The 14,335-nt window shown below is 40.4% G+C and overlaps 1 pseudogene; it reads left to right on the forward strand.

The window, feature by feature from the left end:
- Positions 1 to 529: 529 nt before the first annotated feature.
- LOC117469122 lies at positions 530 to 8,504 on the forward strand (annotated as a pseudogene).
- Positions 8,505 to 14,335: the final 5,831 nt, after the last annotated feature.

Below are 14,335 nucleotides of genomic sequence, written 5' to 3' on the forward strand. Positions count from 1 at the left end.
CAACTTGAATGAACTGAAAAATGTACCTTTTTCCCTTACCTTAAATTTCCATTAGGTCAAAGATATACAAATAACACATTTGAATAGGACAGGACATCTGATAAAGGAATACTACCTTCCCCCAAATTATCATTTGTTTAGAAATGACTCACCTTTTAATTCTCAATGAAAACTATTTCTTTCATGACTTGAAGTTGAACAAAGAATCCCAACGTATACATATATTAATGTTGATATATAACAGCAAAACTAAATCAAAACACCAGTAAGACAACCCATGCATGATCATCCTTAAAGTGTTTTAAATAAGAATTACAGGTAGTCATACAGGATAATAAATTGATTAACAAATGGTGATTTTGTGCTGCTGATGAAGCTGAATACAAATGAATTGGGTGTAAGGACTAATGTGATTGGATGCTCCCCATGCTGTAATCAGTGTGCTAGCTGCTGCAGCTGGGACTGTTGACAGGCACCAGGTGAAAGACGTTCTCTTGATTAATGCCTCTCAGGAACAAGGTATAAGAACATGCACTGTGTCAGTAGCAAGCATTCAGTCATGATGGTTTCATTTTGTCAAGGTGCACTGCTTCTGAGCCTGGCAGCTGCCATGGTGGTATATGCAGGTAAGACTGGAAACAATTAAAGTCATGTTATTATTAGTGATGGCAAAATGAAGCTTTGAATGAAGCATCGAACCACTTGGACAATTGTGTCGGAAATAGGTTCATTTCTCGAAGCTTCAGTTACAGCGACCTCTCCTGGCGAAGTGCAAGGCTGCAGTGGGTTTAACGTATCTTTGCCTTGAAAAATATTCGATGCACACGCACACAAGACTGAATATCATGTTCTATTTGCAATTAAAGATTGATAATTGTGTGTATTGGGTTATTGAGAAGAGACTAGAGAGTGCTGGAATTTTGTTTGGGCGGAGAGGGCCTTTTATCAGTTAATAAAGTATTAAAGTTGAAAAGGAATGATTAAAAGTTCATCTGTTCCAGGCTTTGAACCAGCTGCGCGGAGGACATCGTCGCTTCGGGCCGCCGGCTCTATCCACTGGGCTATCTATACCTTAAGTCAGTAACATGGTTTTTATATTAGTCTTAATTGTCTTTTTGTTCACAACTTCTCCACATTTCGAAGTGTTTCCCGGACCTATCTTTCTTCCTGGCTTGCTCTATAATGATCCAATTAAAATGGAATACCAACAACAACTCAACAGCAACAACGCAAACTACGACAACAACCCATACATTGCGCATTGTTGAGAGCGGTTATAAGTGTTGAAGCGCTCAAATTCGAAACTGTTTCAACCTGTCACCTGTCAGAATAAAGACGAGGCAGTGCATTGAATCGCGTGATTGGACCGCGAACCAGTCAAGTGATTCATTCAGGAAATGAAGCAGTTGCTGCTTCGACCGTCACATGTCACGTGATTTGAAGCAGTCAAACCACTTGGACAATTCTGTCGGAAATAGGTATATTAATATGTGTGTATATATATATGTATATATATATATATATATATATGTGTGTGTATATATATATATATATATATATATATAGAACTATAAATAAATATGTATATAAACTGTATATATATCATGAATATCTTTTACAAATAAAGATGGATGAATGCATGTATTGTGTTATTGAGGACAGGGTTCAGGGAAAATATGGCATAGGTTATGGTGTGCTTGTGTAACTTTGGCAGGGGGTGTTCATGTGGGATGGGGAACACTCAAAGATTTTTATTCAGGAACATTATTTTTTCAACGGTTTTTGGATTGAGCCGATTTCTTTTCTTGCTTACAATTTCCCCGCATTTTGAAAACACTCGCTCAGATGGAACGGATGATGCTGGCATGCATACAAATTGTTTTGCCAGTTTGAACAGATTGGGATACACATTTTGATGGTCCACCCAGTATGCCAGTGGGTCTTTTGATCTTTCCAGCGGTGGATCAGTCATGTACCGCTGCACCTCCACTGTAGCATCTGCTGTGGCATTCCTTGCCGTCCTCGCTTCAGAAGCATCTCTGTCCAAAGTTTCCCAAAGGTTAAGACCTGAAAGACAAACATGACTGTAATCATCAGTACTGAAAGGTTTCAATGTGTATCCTGTTTTACTTGTACTTATTTTGTCCTGCATTTGATCAATTAACTATTTATAACATTACCTGTGGATGATGGATTGTCAACATTTGCTGGTGCCGGTTGAGCTGATGTGGAGGGCTGTTCTTCTGTAGGCGTGTCAGGTTGTGCGTTTTTCCTCAGTTGTGTGCAAAATGCTGTCAGTCGTTTAACTGATGCCGCTGCCTGTACTTGATTGTAGAATCCAATAGTCTTGAATCTAGGATCCAGCAGTGTTGACAGGGTCAATGCAGTTTGGCTCTCCGTGGTGTCAAACTTGTTTTGCATATTTGACACCATGTTCTGTCCCAGTAGTGTTGCTGTGTCGTGGCTTGTTTTTCCAATTGTGTCATACAAGTATAGCATTAACATTTTTGTCATTGGGATGATCTTGGACCCTGAGACTCTCTTCTCCTCTGAGAGTTCCACTGTTGCCTGGAAAAAGGGGGAGAGCAATTGCAGGCATCACATCTGTTTTCAGCGTCGCAAGAGCTGCCCCCACTGACTGCCTCTCTTTGAAAAGGCGTTGTAGCATTAGGTAGGTGCTGTTCCAGCGGGTGTCCACTTCCTGAATAAGCTTCAGCACAGGGCGATTCATCTGCTCCTGCACTTCTCTGAGCTTCTCTTTTGCTGTTGTGCTGGTTTTAAAGAACGCGACTACTTTTCTAGCCCTTGTGCTTAGGTCTTGTAGGCCAGGAGTTGCATCCAGAGATTTCTTCACCACTAAATTTAGTGAATGAGCAAAGCAAAGTGCATGTCTTAGATTTAAACTTCTGACAGAGGCAACCATATTTGCTCCTGCATCCGTCACAATTGAGGTCACTTTGCCTTCAGTGCCCCATTCCTCCATGAGAGACCTCATTGCAGCAGTGATGTTAACAGCTGTATGAGTTTCAGGGAAAGGCAGCACTCCCAGAAGCACTGTGGCCAGCTTCGCAGAGTCATCCACATAATGGCAGGTCACTGCTAGATATGCGTCCATATTAATGGAGGTCCACATATCAGCAGTCAGGCTCACAGCCTCTACCCTCTGCATGACAGCCTTGGCCTTCGTCTTCTCCTCCTCATAGCGCTTGACCACCATCTCCTTTAGAGCCCGTCTGGATGGAAGAGTGTATTTAGGATCAAGCAAGGCCACAAGCTCTCTTGAAGCCACAGTCATCCACGATGGAAAAAGGCTGCGAGTCTTTCACCACCATATTCACAAGAGCCCCATCCAGCTCTCGCTTCCGGTCCACTAAGAAAAAGAAATAAAGACATAAAGAATAAAAACAAAACCAAATAAGGATTTATGTGAAATTGCACTCAAAGGAAGCAGACTTGTGAGTCATGGAATACAGTCATAGCATATTAGTGTTACTAGTTAATAATAATATAATACATACCATTTGTGTTCCCCTGGTTCACAGTAGCTCCATGTTTGGCAGTGAAGTGCCTAATCATGGAGGAAGTATTCCCATGATACTTCAGTTCAGTTGAACACACCAAGCACTGGACCTGTAGAGAAAGGCATTTGTAAATAAAAATGCACTTTCAGTCTATAAAGCTATAGCAGCCTAAAGGCTACATTGATCATATACATAATTTTACTTTAATGCTACTTAATATAGATTTGAGATAAACCGTAGCTATAATACTGTAGTTGACCTACTTTATCATGCGCAATCAGATTGAAGTGATCCCACATCTCAGAACGACCTCTCTTCCTGGCTGGCTCCATAATGATCCAAACGCAATACTCACAACTCTACAGCAACAAGGCAAACTACGACGACAATCCCACAGATTGCCAAATTGTGCATTTTTTTGAGCGGTTATAAAGTGTCACTTACTAAGTGACGCTCAAATTCAAACAGTTTCAACCAGTCAGAATCAAGACGAGGCAGTGCATTGAATCACCTGATTGGACGGCGAACCAGTGAGTTGATTCATTCAGGAAATGAAGCAGTTGGTGCTTCGGACGTCATATGTCACGTGATTTGAAGCAGTTGCTGGTTCGGACGTCATAAGTCACGTGATTTGAAGCAAGCTTCGAATCACTGCTTCTATGGAATAGGAAGTCCAGAGTTGAAGCTCCGTTCGAAGCTTCAGTGTCAAACTGCCATCACTAGTTATTATCCTTGACTCAAATAGTTGAGTCTAAACTTAATTTATTTGTGTTGCAGACATGAAAGTGGACTGTGGGCCAGATTTTGTGACGCTGATGTGGACAGAAAGCTGACCCCAGGCCGACACGTCGCTTCTCCGTCTGGGTAGCTGTTTCCCAACCAGCTTCTCAGCAGGAGAGGCCTACTTCTATGTGGATCTCACTGACTGTAACTTTAGGAGACTGGTATGTGTATATATTTTAAACCTCCAAGCTGTGAGTCTGCTATATTTCCTACAGCTCTCTCAGGGGGATCTTTGTCTCTCTAACAGGTCACCGGGGATGCACTGGTGTAAAGCAATGATCTGACCTACGTTGCTTCTGCGGATTCTTACAATTTGGCCTTCACCCATCCAGTTGTCTGTGCATATGAGAGGTTAGTGTTCATACCAACTACAACATAAGGTGCTAAAGGGTGACACCACCCTTAACTAACATTTCAAATGTGGCATTTTCATGGCCTGGGAAAGTTCAATTTGATAATAAGCTTCACCCTCTCAAAGCCACCAACCATGGAAGTCCGTCTCAAACTTGTGATGTCATCAGGTATAAAGTCTGAAGCTGCTATATAGACAATGAATGGGAGACTGATTTAGGGAATCTACAGCCTGTTTCTGTTCTGTTCCCAAATTAGCTTTATCTATTGAAGTATTCTCAACAAAAAATGTACCCATTTACTGAGAACAATCCCTAAGGTACACTGTGTTTTTCCCAATTCATTGTCAATTGAGTTTTTCCCATAGTTTTAAATGAACATCATACACTCTAGTTTTTTGCATTTTGGAGGAAGTAGTTAATGTCTACTTATTTTGGACTGTCTTTTAGCATAGGAGTAACAGTTCATAACTAGAGAATGCAATTCCTGAAGAAATTGCTAATGGGAATACTTTATGCTGATGCTGAATTGCTATGCTGAAATGTAATGTGTAAGAAGAAAGTGAAGAATTTTGATTGAAATGATACATGAACACTGGGGGCTTGAATGTGTGATAAGAGAAGAAAAGAAAGTAAAAAAGCTTGGAAAAGCAGCAGAATATTTGAACTGCAAACTATTGAACTAACTTGATGGCGAATGATCTGTCGCCATGGCAACGGTATTTGATGACACCCCATAATATGCTTAGATATGTGGATGGCTTCATCGTTACCAAACCTGTGAAGTTTTGGAGCATTTTCACTGAAGTTATGAGAACCATGTTTCATGGCGAGCATTGTGTTGCCATGGCAACGGCATTTGAAGAAATCTCAAAACTGTCCCGTAGATGTCTTCACGGCTGGACTGTTAGCACACATGTGTAGTTTTAGCACTTTTTGACAATTTTCATAGTTATAGCAATATCGTGTTTTATTGAAAGGGATGCGTTGCCATGGCAACAGCTTTTGAGGAAAATTCACTAATGGTACAAAGACATGTTAAGGGCTGGACCATTAACTGTCATCTGAAGTCTGGTGGTGTTTTGACCATTTTCATATCAGTTACGCCAACATCGTGTTTTATTGCGAGGGATACGCATCCCTCGCAATAAAACACAATCCCCCATTTCCATGGAAACGGCATATGGTGAGATCTCAGATTTGACATAGAGCTGTTGAGCCATGGACCGGTGATATACAACTGAAGATTGGGGGACGATTGGACCGTGTCTATTGGAGTTACAGCGACATCGTGTTTTACGGTGAGGGATGCGTTGCCATAGTAACACCACATTACCCAACATCAGATTTGATGTAGAGCTGTTCAGGGCCACAGTGTTAACCATCATGTCATGTTTGGTGGCGTTCTGAGCATGTCAATTGGAGTTATGACATCATCATGTTCCGTCACACAGGTGTTTATGTTTGAGCTAACAACGTTATGAAACACCTGTCCTTGAGCCAAGAGATCAAAGGTTTCCATGGTGATGTGCAGTAATCAGTGAGAGGAGAGCCTTTCATTGTTCTGAATCAGGGATAAACCTCTTACATGTGAACGTTTTGTTGAAGAACCGTAACAGATATCGGTGAAATTTCAACATGTGAAGCATCTCAAGAACCCTTAGCATCTGAAGTGTGCTTTTTGTGTACTTTCGGGTCAATAATGTGCCATTTTTGGCCGATTAACTAAAGGTGTGCGGCGGCTGCTGCTGTGAGGAAAGATGAGCCTGAATTTACAATGGGCTTTAATGGAGACATGTTGAAAGTTTGTCACTTCATGCCCTCGAGAGGCATTTTGTTTAATTTTTTTTTCCTGAATTTGTTTTTTAATTTTTCAAGATACGAGATGTTTTCCTACGTTTCTCATAAAAAATTATGTCTCAGGAATGTAGGGTTTGGGAATTATGGCAGGTTTAAAAGAAAATATGAAGGCAAAATTAAATCTGTCCTCCACTCTAGCTGTGACATCACATACTCTAAAATCTGAAGAAGGACTCTTTAACAAGGTCTGAACAATGTTTAATATCTCTAAAAGTACGAATCAGATTTAAAAGTTGTTACACGAATAATGTCAGAATGATGTGTAACATTTTAAAGTTGGAATGAGGTTTCTGAGTGAAAGTATGAAGGAGCAGTTGAAGTGGCATGAAGATGTTTCAAGTCTGAAGAGTTTCTCCATTGACTTCCATGTTAAAAATGTGATGAATTATGGGATGCAATCGATTCACGACCGAGCTGAACGTTTTGATGTTTGAACGGAGTTTCTGCGATGTGGGAGCAGAAGAGCAGCAAAATAACCCGGCGGAATAATAATAAAGAATTTGTCCGTAGAACAAGTAGTTGGAATGCTGTATCAGCATTCCCACTAAATGAGCTTAAAGCAAATGTGAGTAAACAAGCTTGCACTAATAAGTTCAATAGTGTCACTTTGCAGCATTTTCTGTACCATTCTGCTTTATTTTGTGCAGGCCCAAAGACTGGTATGCTGCGATCTATGACCCGGTGTTTAAAACCTACAGTCTAGGAGATCTGCAGTTTAACATTGGCCTTATGAATGGTGGGTAAACAACATGAGAAACTCTCTACGAACGGCAGCTCTCCCTGACTTTTGTAACTTAATGACTCTTCTCCTGTTTACTGCCCCAGACGACTTCTCAGGCCCTGCTGAATCTACACGCGTTCCTCTGGGCTCCATCATCCCCATCATGGCGAGTGTGGTGCAGGAGACCCATCAGCCCTTGCTGCTGCTTCTTGAGGAATGTGTAGCAGCTACCACATCAGAGCTGTACCCTGAAAGCACCATGTACCCTATAATCTCCAATAAAGGGTACTCTCATAGCAATGAGCATTGATTTAAAAAAAACGTATTTTCGTCGAAACCTTGGTAGTAATGCTAATACATTTTCTGTAACCCAACAGATGTCTTTTGGAAAGTGTGTCGTCACGATCAAAGTTCTAACCAAGGCAAAAGTCATCGGAGATCCGCCTATCACTTCAGACCATTACGTTTGCTATGGGAGAAGAGGTAAATTGGCATTTACATTTTTTTCAGATTCAAGGTTTTATTGTGGAAACTGAGATTAATTTATGCCATGACGCCTATATTTTCCCTCTACTCAACAGGTCTTTATCCACTGCAAACTTTTGGCTTGGGATCCCAATGGTCTTGACAGCACTAAGAAATTCTGCCACTTTGTCGAAGGGCATGGGTAAAAATATTACTTTTAATATATCAGAATTTGAATTGTAGGTTAATTTCTTTTACATGAGATGACTTATTCAGCTTAAGCCCAGTCTACTGAAGATACAGATGGATCCCATTCATAACTATTCAAACTTTGAGGAATCTTTATTTGGAAGAGTTGAGATGCATTTTAATTATCTTTTCATCCAATCTTCATGAACTCAGTTGGGAGTTGCTGGACAACTTGGCCCAGAGCAATCTTTGTGACTGCTGTGAATCGAAATGCAAGTCAAGGAGGCAGAGGAGTGTTGCGTCAGGTATGTACACAACTTCTGCTGTATTACACTTGTTTGGTTGACTTGTACTAAAATATATATTTTTGCAGAGAAACATGGAATGGTACAAAAAGCAGTCATTGGGCCATTTACCATCACAGATGTGAATTCCTGAAGGTAAGGGTTTCGTATTGCAATATACATTTATTCTGAACGGCTATATTAAACGTTGTTCTCCCAACAGGAATGGATCCATTTCGCTGACTGGTTTCTTCAATCTGAATTTGTTTTTTTATTCTTGGTTCTCTTTGCATTTCAGATTGTATGTGGCCAATAAAAAAAAAAAAAAAATGTTTCCGAACTACTTAATTGAAGTTCTCAAATTATTGAGTTTGACTTGCCGTTTGTGTGAAATAGTTTAAACTAAGCTGTATTACTGAATCTTGATGACCTTGTCTTATTTCTGGGAATATTTCCAGGTCTATTCAATGTCATGAACTTTTTGTGTCAATTTCCCAGAAATATTGATCACACTAAATCTTTGAAAGCAATATGATAACATATCCAGAGAGCTAAAGTTAATTTAATTAATCCAATGTCAGACCTTTTTAATGAAAGTTAAAATGTTTTTCTTTCATTATAATTTGAGTTGAAGAGATAACATTTATTGTTTTCTTTTTCACTGACACAGATATAGATATAATAAAAAAGACTATCTGTCCAAGCTCAGCTTTGGTAAGGGAGATACGAGACAGGCAGAGAGAAAGAGATGGAAGTCAGAGAGGAACTGCAGGGACAGCCTTCTGAGCCCGGGGTTGCATTTACTTTCTGTTCAACACAAACTATGTAGGCTTAATAACCCCATATATCTATCTGCTAAGTGAAATGAACTCATTTCATTTCAAACCTTTATTTATCCAGGTTGTATCCCATTGAGATCATTGATCTCTTTTTCAAGGGAGACCTGCTCAAGTAGGTTCCACATGAAACATTAAAAACATAAACAGAACAACAAAAGGACATCATACAGCATCATTACAGGGATTACAATTTACATAACTATCCACATGAACAGGTACCAACAGCTTCCGATAGAGTAGCATCCAACCGAGCTTTAAAAACATTTAGTGGCACCAGATTGCTCAGTTTTCATTTCAATTGCAGACCATTCCAGGACAGTGGAGCTGCGCATCTAAATGCTGTCTTCCCTAAGACAGTCCTAGCAGTTGGCACATTTAATAAAACCACAGCATGCGATCTCAGGCAGTAGCCACTTACAATTCGCCGTGAGATCAGGGAGCAGATGTAGGATGGAAGTTTCCCTAACATGGCTTTATATATAAAAATATACCAGTGACTGAGCCTCCGTACAGTTAGCGAAGGCAAACGAGCCCTTGCATACAGGGTACAGTGATGGGTTAATGCTTTACAGTTTGTCACAAATGTCAGTGCACTGTGATACGCAGCATCTAACTTCACCAGGCAATTTGCAGGTGCATTCATATGAATCAAATCACCATAGTCCAGCACAGGTAAAAAGGTCACAGCGACTAGCCTTTTTCTGGCCTCGAGCGAGAAACAGGACTTGTTCCTGTAGAAGAAACCTAGCCTAACCCTCAGTTTTTTAAGCAGGTTATTGACATGACGTTTAAAAGAGACAGTCATCAAGCCAGATACCAAGATATTTGTAACAGGCAACCACTTCAAGTTTTATTCCTTGCGTAGTTACAATATCTAAAACAGGCTCTGGTGTCTTTTTAGCTTTTGAAAAGAGCATTACCTTGGTTTTATCAACATTTAAAAGAAGCTTTAGTTCAGAGAGCTGAGTCTGAATAATGTTAAAGACAGCTTGCAATTCAACAACAGCCTCCTTAATGGAGGGACGTGCACAGTACATAACGGTATCGTCCGCATAAAAATGTAAGGTTGCTCCATCGACATTTTCACCTAAACTATTGATGTAGATGGAGAATAAAAGTGGACCTAAAACAGAACCTTGAGGAACACCATTAGTAATGTTTAACCACTCAAGACAGCCCATCAAAATGAACACATTGGGACCTTTCAGAGAGGTAGTTCACAAACCACCCCACTGCATGGCTGGATATGCCAATACTGAGTAGCCTCTGCTATAAGATGCGATGATCGACGGTATCAAACGCTTTGGAAAGGTCAATAAATAGAGCAGCACAACTCTGCTTATTATCTAAAATACTCGCCACATCATTCACCACTTTCATTGTGGCAGTGATGGTGCTATGTTGCTTTCTGAAGCCTGACTGATGTAAACTAAACTAAATTACTGAATTGTTTTTAATGCACTGGCAGGAGCGACAAAGGAGGAGAAGCATACAGTTAACAATGAGTGATGAGTAGAGGACAGAGAGAGTAATGAACAGAAAGAAGACAAAGAGATTACTTTTCAAATGTTTTGTGAGCATGTTAGCCTCTTCTTCATGTCCAGATTATAATGTGGATCATTATTGGTAGCAATCAACTGATTCTCATGCATTACACTTTCAAATATCATTTATGCTGCAGCCCACTGACATGGTTTGAAATCAATATATTATCCAATTTGCGGCCCCACACCAACACACTCTCACTCCCAACGCGTCCAGGAGCGACGCTTGGTCAGAATTCCGTGGCGTCCAGTTGTGACGCGCCGAGTTTCCGGACTTAACAACAGATATCTAGCCACTAGCATGTTTTGGACCTCGGTATTTACGACATCCTGGATACGGGCCTGCACACAGACACCGGTGAAAATAACGTTTTCACAGTTTTTCCAGCAGAAACAGAAAGCTCTATAATGAGAACATAACTCAGTATTGAGGATAATTGCCAGCTGATGCCGTCTGCACATCACAGATGGAAAGCACCCTGAAGAGAATCGCTTCTGGGAAGCTGGGTACCATATCCGCCATCATGGTAGAGTTCACCTACAATATTCTGCTTGAAAAGGACTTTGCGTGCGATTGCGAACCACAACACTCAGGCTGCAACTCGTTCATGGTTCTGCCAGTCTTAATAATAACTTTCTTCACACTGTGGACAAACAGTTATTTTCAAAGTGCCTGTAGAAACTGGTGCTCATGCACTAAATGCCACAAAGTTCCTTGGTGTTTTTATTTCCTTCACATTCTCAAGGCTTTTTTAGTTGGTCTGCTGTGGGTTGCTTTTGTGCTCCTCGATGGAGACTGGTATGTTTGCTGTAAGAATGACGGCTCTAAACAACAGGTAGAGTTAGCCTCAACCCGGTATCACAGCAAGACGTGAACATGTGACGATCTACCATGCTGGGAGACGTGAATATGTCACGGTTTCGTCCCTTCAAACGTGACAGTTACACGGTATTGTTAACATGGCCCAACCAGTGGAGAAATACCCAGAAGTGCCAAGCAAATGGTCTACCGCGCCTATTGGTCGGTTTTTATTATCATAATTAGATGTTTTTAATTTATTTTTTAATCGTCACACTCTATTTCGCCGATTTTCTTGTTGCCCTAGTTGGTCGACACCTCTTTTAGCAGAAACAAAGGCTACATTAATGTATTAAATCGATGTTAATCCATGTGTGTGGATCATAGACTGTACTGTATATATAAAGGTATGGATGTGGAATTAACGGACGGGACGTTGTGTGATTGTTAGGGTTGTAGCAATCGCTACAACCCTAACCCAAGTACAACCCTAATTATATTTAAAAACATTTTAGAAGGCCTCACGAAATACTTTAATGTAAATTAAAATGTAAATGTGAAGGGATGTGTGTAATGTGGTGATTGACATTATTCACCCACGGATCGATGGGTTGGGGGTATTGTTCCGCACAGACATTTTAGTTAACCGGACTTCCTGTTGATGTGAAATCCGAAAACATTTTTTAAAAATAAAATAATACTTTATTCCGAGTTTGCTTGCTTTTCTCTTTGGAGGTCATCACCGACAAAAGTAATATTATTACAGTAACGCGTTACTTTGTAACTCGTTACTGTAATAATATTACTTTTGTCGGTAACGGAGTAGTGTAACGCGTTACTGTAATAATATTACTTTTGTCGGTAACGGAGTAGTGTAACGCGTTACTTTTATAAGTCAGTAATCACACTACAGTTATTAACATTGATCCGACACGCGTTACTTCGTTACTTTTATAAAATCAGTCATAATCACACTGACAGACAAGAGGGGTTTCCGCCGCAGGTTTATATGTACGTAGTCTGCGCGACTTGTTGCACGTCCACATCTCTACGTGCAGTGCTGCATAAATATGGTTGAGTCAGCGATAACTTTCGAGGGGTGGAGGTATGCCCATTATTTTGAGTTCGTCCGAAGAATAGACAGGAATGTGACGGTGAGGTGCAGACTGTGTACAGGCCAGAAGCTGTTATCCACTGCTGCAAACACCACGTCAAACCTCAACAAACACCTGCAAAGAACACATGCTAAGGTGAAGCTAATAGCTAAGGACCCCCGAACCCAGAGTGAGGATGTTGTGAGTGCGCCGACTCCGAAGCAGCAAAAATTAGAATTTGGAGGACCGGTAACCAAAGCAGAGATGGACAGGCTTATAGCATCCTTTATAGTAGAGAAAATGTTGCCCATTTGCACAGTGGAATCACCATCGCATCGTTCAGAGATATACTGCGCAAAATACAGATAGCAGGAGACAGAGGACAGCCATAGTCAGAGCTATCTGGATCAGTCTTATGCGACAATGGAAACTGAACTAAAGAGTAGGGAGGGGCGGGCCGGCCCTGCGAGTAAAGTAACGAGTAAAGTAACGAGTAAAGTAACGAGTTACTTTATGTAGAGAGTAACGAAGTAGTGTAATATATTACTTTTTTTTTTAAATGAATTTTAATGCTAGGCTATTTTTTCTAAAATGGTGGCTATGGGGTTAAGTGAACCATGGGCCTTGGGGTAAGTTGAACCAGTTTTTCAATGGAGAAATGAATGAAAGTAGGCCAAGTTGATAATAAGAGCTCATTGTAGGCTACATTTAAAGTTGAATTTACCCTGTGTTTGATTGGTAAGATGTATGAAATGGTATCACCATTTGTATGATTACTTTTCCTTTTAACATGTTAAAAAAAAAATCAATCAATTCAATCGAAATTTATATTTAAAATATTTGAAAAACTAAACTTGTATTTGGTTTGTTATTTATTGTTTAAAGTTACCTTTAAGATTGTTTGTAGGTATGCCCAGGTTTGAACAGGTATGCCCAGGTTTGAACAGTGGTTCAATTTACCCCCTGACCTGGATCAACTTACCCCTAACCCGGGGCAAGTTGAGCCACAAGACCACTTTTTTTTTAGAAGTAATATTTTCACTGCCCTTGATCAAATATTAATTCTTATCATTGCCATTGATAGGAGACATCCTGAATTATAGGTGTGTGCTTTCATTTTTACTATGTGTCATTTCTCCTTGCTTAGAGGACAGCATAACAAAAAAATTGCTCAACTTACCCCACTCTCCCCTACATGTTTTACATTTGTACACACCAATTTGTTTCCTATCGCCTAAACCTCCAGGGCTGTGCACAGTTTAATACTGTCAACTTCTAATTTTGGGAAAAAACGAAAACGTCTTTTAAAACTACAATTCCCAGTAGAGACGTGCCATAGAGAACATGTTGCGAAACACAATAGCCAGCATGTGTAGTTCTGGGGGGGCGTTCGAGTCCAGTTTTGAATAGTCTGCCGTGGTTTCGTTCCATTTCAAAGAGCTTGACGGTCGGCGTAACCTTGGCGCACTGCCACACCGTCACTTTACAGCCCCGCCCACTTTTGGGGAAACCAACGCTGTCATTTGAACGGCGATCAAGCCTGGAGCCACAGAGATCTTCTGTTACTGTCCTTTCAGGAAGTACAGAAACACGTAACTCTGGATTTGTTTTAATGTTTGAGGTGCAATAAACGACACAGCAGCTTTTTGGCATGATAAAACTATTATTTTCTGCCTCGCTCATGAGAGTAACAGGTGGAGAAATTACAGCCTCGCCTACTGATTTTAATTTAACCATATATCGAGCCCGATTCTCGATTTCAAATGTGTGCTCTAAAATGATATTTATAAATGACTATTATCATTATTATAAGCAAGACAATAAATGGCAAAGATATGTAGAAAATAATCGTATTTAAGATACGTTCATAACAAACGTAACGTGGG

Source organism: Trematomus bernacchii, unplaced genomic scaffold (genome assembly GCF_902827165.1).
Source record: "Trematomus bernacchii unplaced genomic scaffold, fTreBer1.1, whole genome shotgun sequence".
Taxonomy (NCBI): domain Eukaryota; kingdom Metazoa; phylum Chordata; class Actinopteri; order Perciformes; family Nototheniidae; genus Trematomus; species Trematomus bernacchii.